Below are 10583 nucleotides of genomic sequence, written 5' to 3'. Positions count from 1 at the left end.
CTGTTCTACCTACATTATACTCTATGGTGAACCTTACTGTTCTACCTACATTATACTCTGTGGTGAACCTTACTGTTCTACCTACATTATACTCTATGATGAACCTTACTGTTCTACCTACATTATACTCTATGGTGAACCTTACTGTTCTACCTACATTATACTCTATGGTGAACCTTACTGTTCTACCTACATTATACTCTGTGGTGAACCTTACTGTTCTACCTACATTATACTCTATTGTGAACCTTACTGTTCTACCTACATTATACTCCATGGTGAACCTTACTGTTCTACCTACATTATACTCTATGGTGAACCTTACTGTTCTACCTACATTATACTCTATGGTGAACCTTACTGTTCTACCTACATTATACTCTATGGTGAACCTTACTGTTCTACCTACATTATACTCTATGGTGAACCTTACTGTTCTACCTACATTATACTCTATGGTGAACCTTACTGGTCTACCTACATTATACTCTATGGTGAACCTTACTGTTCTACCTACATTATACTCTATGGTGAACCTTACTGTTCTACCTACATTATACTCTATGGTGAACCTTACTGTTCTACCTACATTATACTCTATGGTAAACCTTACTGTTCTACCTACATTATACTCTATGGTGAACCTTACTGTTCTACCTGCATTATACTCTATGGTAAACCTTACTGTTCTACCTACATTATACTCCATGATGAACCTTACTGTTCTACCTACATTATACTCTATGGTGAACCTTACTGTTCTACCTACATTATACTCTATGGTGAACCTTACTGTTCTACCTACATTATACTCTATGGTGAACCTTACTGTTCTACCTACATCATACTCCATGATGAACCTTACTGTTCTACCTACATTATATTCTATGATGAACCTTACTGTTCTACCTACATTATACTCTATGGTAAACCTTACTATTCTGCCTACATTATACTCCATGGTGAACCTTACTGTTCTACCTACATTATACTCTATGGTGAACCTTACTGTTCTACCTACATTATACTCTATGGTGAACCTTACTGTTCTACCTACATTATACTCTATGGTGAACCTTACTGTTCTACCTACATTATACTCTATGGTGAACATTACTGTTCTACCTACATTATACTCCATGGTGAACCTTACTGTTCTACCTACATTATACTCTATGGTGAACCTTACAGTTCTACCTTCATTATACTCTATGGTGAACCTTACTGTTCTACCTACATTATACTCTATGGTGAACCTTACTGTTCTACCTACATTATACTCTATGGTGAACCTTACTGTTCTACCTACATTATACTCTATGGTGAACCTTACTGTTCTACCTACATTATACTCCTTGGTGAACCTTACTGTTCTACCTACATTATACTCTATGGTGAACCTTACTGTTCTACCTTAATTATACTCTATGGTGAACCTTACTGTTCTACCTACATTATACTCTATGGTGAACCTTACTGTTCTACCTACATTATACTCTATGGTGAACCTTACTGTTCTACCTACATTATACTCTATGGTGAACCTTACTGTTCTACCTACATTATACTCTATGGTGAACCTTACTGTTCTACCTACATTATACTCTATGGTGAACCTTACTGTTCTACCTACATTATACTCTATGGTGAACCTTACTGTTCTACCTACATTATACTCTATGGTGAACCTTACTGTTCTACCTTAATTATACTCTATGGTGAACCTTACTGTTCTACCTACATTATACTCTATGGTGAACCTTACTGTTCTACCTACATTATACTCTATGGTGAACCTTACTGTTCTACCTTAATTATACTCTATGGTGAACCTTACTGTTCTACCTACATTATACTCTATGGTGAACCTTACTGTTCTACCTACATTATACTCTATGGTGAACCTTACTGTTCTACCTACATTATACTCTATGGTGAACCTTACTGTTCTACCTACATTATACTCTATGTGAACCTTACTGTTGTACCTACATTATACTCTATGGTGAACCTTACTGTTCTACCTACATTATACTCTATGGTGAACCTTACTGTTCTACCTACATTATACTCTATGGTGAACCTTACTGTTCTACCTACATTATACTCTATGGTGAACCTTACTGTTCTACCTACATTATACTCTATGGTGAACCTTACTGTTCTACCTACATTATACTCTATGGTGAACCTTACTGTTCTACCTACATTATACTCTATGGTGAACCTTACTGTTCTACCTACATTATACTCTATGGTGAACCTTACTGTTCTACCTACATTATACTCTATGGTGAACCTTACTGTTCTACCTACATTATACTCTATGGTGAACCTTACTGTTCTACCTACATTATACTCTATGGTGAACCTTACCGTTCTACCTACATTATACTCTATGGTGAACCTTACTGTTCTACCTACATTATACTCTATGGTGAACCTTACTGTTCTACCTACATTATACTCTATGGTGAACCTTACTGTTCTACCTACATTATACTCTATGGTGAACCTTACTGTTCTACCTACATTATACTCTATGGTGAACCTTACTGTTCTACCTACATTATACTCTATGGTGAACCTTACTGTTCTACCTACATTATACTCTATGGTGAACCTTACTGTTCTACCTACATTATACTCTATGGTGAACCTTACTGTTCTACCTACATTATACTCTATGGTGAACCTTACTGTTCTACCTACATTATACTCTATGGTGAACCTTACTGTTCTACCTACATTATACTCTATGGTGAACCTTACTGTTCTACCTTAATTATACTCTATGGTGAACCTTACTGTTCTACCTACATTATACTCTATGGTGAACCTTACTGTTCTACCTACATTATACTCTATGGTGAACCTTACTGTTCTACCTACATTATACTCTATGGTGAACCTTACTGTTCTACCTACATTATACTCTATGGTGAACCTTACTGTTCTACCTACATTATACTCTATGGTGAACCTTACTGTTCTACCTACATTATACTCTATGGTGAACCTTACTGTTCTACCTACATTATACTCTATGGTGAACCTTACTGTTCTACCTACATTATACTCTATGGTGAACCTTACTGTTCTACCTACATTATACTCTATGGTGAACCTTACTGTTCTACCTACATTATACTCTATGGTGAACCTTACTGTTCTACCTACATTATACTCTATGGTGAACCTTACTGTTCTACCTACATTATACTCTATGGTGAACCTTACTGTTCTACCTACATTATACTCTATGGTGAACCTTACTGTTCTACCTACATTATACTCTATGGTGAACCTTACTGTTCTACCTACATTATACTCTATGGTGAACCTTACTGTTCTACCTACATTATACTCTATGGTGAACCTTACTGTTCTACCTACATTATACTCTATGGTGAACCTTACTGTTCTACCTACATTATACTCTATGGTGAACCTTACTGTTCTACCTACATTATACTCTATGGTGAACCTTACTGTTCTACCATCATTATACTCTATGGTGAACCTTACTGTTCTACCTACATTATACTCTATGGTGAACCTTACTGTTCTACCTACATTATACTCTATGGTGAACCTTACTGTTCTACCTTCATTATACTCTATGGTGAACCTTACTGTTCTACCTACATTATACTCTATGGTGAACCTTACTGTTCTACCTACATTATACTCTATGGTGAACCTTACTGTTCTACCTACATTATACTCTATGGTGAACCTTACTGTTCTACCTACATTATACTCTATGGTGAACCTTACTGTTCTACCTACATTATACTCTATGGTGAACCTTACTGTTCTACCTACATTATACTCTATGGTGAACCTTACTGTTCTACCTACATTATACTCTATGGTGAACCTTACTGTTCTACCTACATTATACTCTATGGTGAACCTTACTGTTCTACCTACATTATACTCTATGGTGAACCTTACTGTTCTACCTACATTATACTCTATGGTGAACCTTACTGTTCTACCTACATTATACTCTATGGTGAACCTTACTGTTCTACCTACATTATACTCTATGGTGAACCTTACTGTTCTACCTACATTATACTCTATGGTGAACCTTACTGTTCTACCTACATTATACTCTATGGTGAACCTTACTGTTCTACCTACATTATACTCTATGGTGAACCTTACTGTTCTACCTACATTATACTCTATGGTGAACCTTACTGTTCTACCTACATTATACTCTATGGTGAACCTTACTGTTCTACCTACATTATACTCTATGGTGAACCTTACTGTTCTACCTACATTATACTCTATGGTGAACCTTACTGTTCTACCTACATTATACTCTATGGTGAACCTTACTGTTCTACCTACATTATACTCTATGGTGAACCTTACTGTTCTACCTACATTATACTCTATGGTGAACCTTACTGTTCTACCTACATTATACTCTATGGTGAACCTTACTGTTCTACCTACATTATACTCTATGGTGAACCTTACTGTTCTACCTACATTATACTCTATGGTGAACCTTACTGTTCTACCTACATTATACTCTATGGTGAACCTTACTGTTCTACCTACATTATACTCTATGGTGAACCTTACTGTTCTACCTACATTATACTCTATGGTGAACCTTACTGTTCTACCTACATTATACTCTATGGTGAACCTTACTGTTCTACCTACATTATACTCTATGGTGAACCTTACTGTTCTACCTACATTATACTCCATGGTGAACCTTACTGTTCTACCTACATTATACTCTATGGTGAACCTTACTGTTCTACCTACATTATACTCTATGGTGAACCTTACTGTTCTACCTACATTATACTCTATGGTGAACCTTACTGTTCTACCTACATTATACTCTATGGTGAACCTTACTGTTCTACCTACATTATACTCTATGGTGAACCTTACTGTTCTACCTACATTATACTCTATGGTGAACCTTACTGTTCTACCTACATTATACTCTATGGTGAACCTTACTGTTCTACCTACATTATACTCTATGGTGAACCTTACTGTTCTACCTACATTATACTCTATGGTGAACCTTACTGTTCTACCTACATTATACTCTATGGTGAACCTTACTGTTCTACCTACATTATACTCTATGGTGAACCTTACTGTTCTACCTACATTATACTCCTTGGTGAACCTTACTGTTCTACCTACATTATACTCTATGTGAACCTTACTGTTCTACCTACATTATACTCTATGGTGAACCTTACTGTTCTACCTACATTATACTCTATGGTGAACCTTACTGTTCTACCTACATTATACTCTATGGTGAACCTTACTGTTCTACCTACATTATACTCTATGGTGAACCTTACTGTTCTACCTACATTATACTCTATGGTGAACCTTACTGTTCTACCTACATTATACTCTATGGTGAACCTTACTGTTCTACCTACATTATACTCTATGGTGAACCTTACTGTTCTACCTACATTATACTCTATGGTGAACCTTACTGTTCTACCTACATTATACTCTATGGTGAACCTTACTGTTCTACCTACATTATCTCTATGGTGAACCTTACTGTTCTACCTACATTATACTCTATGGTGAACCTTACTGTTCTACCTACATTATACTCTATGGTGAACCTTACTGTTCTACCTACATTATACTCTATGGTGAACCTTACTGTTCTACCTACATTATACTCTGTGGTGAACCTTACTGTTCTACCTACATTATACTCTATGGTGAACCTTACTGTTCTACCTACATTATACTCTATGGTGAACCTTACTGTTCTACCTACATTATACTCTATGGTGAACCTTACTGTTCTACCTACATTATACTCTATGGTGAACCTTACTGTTCTACCTACATTATACTCTATGGTGAACCTTACTGTTCTACCTACATTATACTCTATGGTGAACCTTACTGTTCTACCTACATTATACTCTATGGTGAACCTTACTGTTCTACCTACATTATACTCTATGGTGAACCTTACTGTTCTACCTACATTATACTCTATGGTGAACCTTACTGTTCTACCTACATTATACTCTATGGTGAACCTTACTTACTGTTCTACCTACATTATACTCTATGGTGAACCTTACTGTTCTACCTACATTATACTCTATGGTGAACCTTACTGTTCTACCTACATTATACTCTATGGTGAACCTTACTGTTCTACCTACATTATACTCTATGGTGAACCTTACTGTTCTACCTACATTATACTCTATGGTGAACCTTACTGTTCTACCTACATTATACTCTATGGTGAACCTTACTGTTCTACCTACATTATACTCTATGGTGAACCTTACTGTTCTACCTACATTATACTCTATGGTGAACCTTACTGTTCTACCTACATTATACTCTATGGTGAACCTTACTGTTCTACCTACATTATACTCTATGGTGAACCTTACTGTTCTACCTACATTATACTCTATGGTGAACCTTACTGTTCTACCTACATTATACTCTATGGTGAACCTTACTGTTCTACCTACATTATACTCTATGGTGAACCTTACTGTTCTACCTACATTATACTCTATGGTGAACCTTACTGTTCTACCTACATTATACTCTATAGTGAACCTTACTGTTCTACCTACATTATACTCTATGGTGAACCTTACTGTTCTACCTACATTATACTCTATGGTGAACCTTACTGTTCTACCTACATTATACTCTATGGTGAACCTTACTGTTCTACCTACATTATACTCTATGGTGAACCTTACTGTTCTACCTACATTATACTCTATGGTGAACCTTACTGTTCTACCTACATTATACTCTATGGTGAACCTTACTGTTCTACCTACATTATACTCTATGGTGAACCTTACTGTTCTACCTACATTATACTCTATGGTGAACCTTACTGTTCTACCTACATTATACTCTATGGTGAACCTTACTGTTCTACCTACATTATACTCTATGGTGAACCTTACTGTTCTACCTACATTATACTCTATGGTGAACCTTACTGTTCTACCTACATTATACTCTATGGTGAACCTTACTGTTCTACCTACATTATACTCTATGGTGAACCTTACTGTTCTCTATGGTGAACCTTACTGTTCTACCTACATTATACTCTATGGTGAACCTTACTGTTCTACCTACATTATACTCTATGGTGAACCTTACTGTTCTACCTACATTATACTCTATGGTGAACCTTACTGTTCTACCTACATTATACTCTATGGTGAACCTTACTGTTCTACCTACATTATACTCTATGGTGAACCTTACTGTTCTACCTTCATTATACTCTATGGTGAACCTTACTGTTCTACCTACATTATACTCTATGGTGAACCTTACTGTTCTACCTACATTATACTCTATGGTGAACCTTACTGTTCTACCTACATTATACTCTATGGTGAACCTTACTGTTCTACCTACATTATACTCTATGGTGAACCTTACTGTTCTACCTACATTATACTCTATGGTGAACCTTACTGTTCTACCTACATTATACTCTATGGTGAACCTTACTGTTCTACCTACATTATACTCTATGGTGAACCTTACTGTTTCACCTACATTATACTCTATGGTGAACCTTACTGTTCTACCTACATTATACTCTATGGTGAACCTTACTGTTCTACCTACATTATACTCTATGGTGAACCTTACTGTTCTACCTACATTATACTCTATGGTGAACCTTACTGTTCTACCTACATTATACTCTATGGTGAACCTTACTGTTCTACCTACATTATACTCTATGGTGAACCTTACTGTTCTACCTTCATTATACTCTATGGTGAACCTTACTGTTCTACCTACATTATACTCTATGGTGAACCTTACTGTTCTACCTACATTATACTCCTATGGTGAACCTTACTGTTCTACCTACATTATACTCTATGGTGAACCTTACTGTTCTACCTACATTATACTCTATGGTGAACCTTACTGTTCTACCTACATTATACTCTATGGTGAACCTTACTGTTCTACCTACATTATACTCTATGGTGAACCTTACTGTTCTACCTACATTATACTCTATGGTGAACCTTACTGTTCTACCTACATTATACTCTATGGTGAACCTTACTGTTCTACCTACATTATACTCTATGGTGAACCTTACTGTTCTACCTACATTATACTCTATGGTGAACCTTACTGTTCTACCTACATTATACTCTATGGTGAACCTTACTGTTCTACCTACATTATACTCTATGGTGAACCTTACTGTTCTACCTACATTATACTCTATGGTGAACCTTACTGTTCTACCTACATTATACTCTATGGTGAACCTTACTGTTCTACCTACATTATACTCTATGGTGAACCTTACTGTTCTACCTACATTATACTCTATGGTGAACCTTACTGTTCTACCTACATTATACTCTATGGTGAACCTTACTGTTCTACCTACATTATACTCTATGGTGAACCTTACTGTTCTACCTACATTATACTCTATGGTGAACCTTACTGTTCTACCTACATTATACTCTATGGTGAACCTTACTGTTCTACCTACATTATACTCTATGGTGAACCTTACTGTTCTACCTACATTATACTCTATGGTGAACCTTACTGTTCTACCTACATTATACTCTATGGTGAACCTTACTGTTCTACCTACATTATACTCTATGGTGAACCTTACTGTTCTACCTACATTATACTCTATGGTGAACCTTACTGTTCTACCTACATTATACTCTATGGTGAACCTTACTGTTCTACCTACATTATACTCTATGGTGAACCTTACTGTTCTACCTACATTATACTCTATGGTGAACCTTACTGTTCTACCTTAATTATACTCTATGGTGAACCTTACTGTTCTACCTACATTATACTCTATGGTGAACCTTACTGTTCTACCTACATTATACTCTATGGTGAACCTTACTGTTCTACCTACATTATACTCCTATGGTGAACCTTACTGTTCTACCTACATTATACTCTATGGTAAACCTTACTGTTCTACCTACATTATACTCTATGGTAAACCTTACTGTTCTACCTACATTATACTCTATGGTGAACCTTACTGTTCTACCTACATTATACTCTATGGTGAACCTTACTGTTCTACCTACATTATACTCTATGGTGAACCTTACTGTTCTACCTACATTATACTCTATGGTGAACCTTACTGTTCTACCTACATTATACTCTATGGTGAACCTTACTGTTCTACCTTAATTATACTCTATGGTGAACCTTACTGTTCTACCTACATTATACTCCATGGTAAACCTTACTGTTCTACCTACATTATACTCTATGGTAAACCTTACTGTTCTACCTACATTATACTCTATGGTGAACCTTACTGTTCTACATACATTATACTCTATGGTGAACCTTACTGTTCTACCTACATTATACTCTATGGTAACCTTACCTGTTCTACCTACATTATACTCTATGGTGAACCTTACTGTTCTACCTACATTATACTCTATGGTGAACCTTACTGTTCTACCTACATTATACTCTATGGTGAACCTTACTGTTCTACCTACATTATACTCCATGGTAAACCTTACTGTTCTACCTACATTATACTCTATGGTAAACCTTACTGTTCTACCTACATTATACTCTATGGTGAACCTTACTGTTCTACATTCATTATACTCTATGGTGAACCTTACTGTTCTACCTACATTATACTCTATGGTAAACCTTACCGTTCTACCTACATTATACTCTATGGTGAACCTTACTGTTCTACCTACATTATACTCTATGGTGAACCTTACTGTTCTACCTACATTATACTCCATGGTGAACCTTACTGTTCTACCTACATTATACTCTATGGTAAACCTTACTGTTCTACCTACATTATACTATATGGTGAACCTTACTGTTCTACCTACATTATACTCTATGGTGAACCTTACTGTTCTACCTATATTATACTCCATGGTGAACCTTACTGTTCTACCTACATTATACTCCTTGGTGAACCTTACTGTTCTACCTTCATTATACTCTATGGTGAACCTTACTGTTCTACCTACATTATACTCTATGGTGAACCTTACTGTTCTACCTTAATTATACTCTATGGTGAACCTTACTGTTCTACCTACATTATACTCTATGGTGAACCTTACTGTTCTACCTACATTATACTCTATGGTAAACCTTACTGTTCTACCTACATTATACTCTATGATGAACCTTAACTGTTCTACCTACATTATACTCTATGGTGAACCTTACTGTTCTACATTCATTATACTCTATGGTGAACCTTACTGTTCTACCTACATTATACTCTATGGTGAACCTTACTGTTCTACCTACATTATACTCTATGGTGAACCTTACTGTTCTACCTACATTATACTCTATGGTGAACCTTACTGTTCTACCTACATTATACTCTATGGTGAACCTTACTGTTCTACCTACATTATACTCTATGGTGAACCTTACTGTTCTACCTACATTATACTCTATGGTGAACCTTACTGTTCTACCTACATTATACTCTATGGTGAACCTTACTGTTCTAC

The sequence above is a fragment of the Pecten maximus genome, chromosome 3, assembly GCF_902652985.1.
Source record: "Pecten maximus chromosome 3, xPecMax1.1, whole genome shotgun sequence".
Taxonomy (NCBI): domain Eukaryota; kingdom Metazoa; phylum Mollusca; class Bivalvia; order Pectinida; family Pectinidae; genus Pecten; species Pecten maximus.
This window is presented reverse-complemented; position numbering follows the sequence as displayed.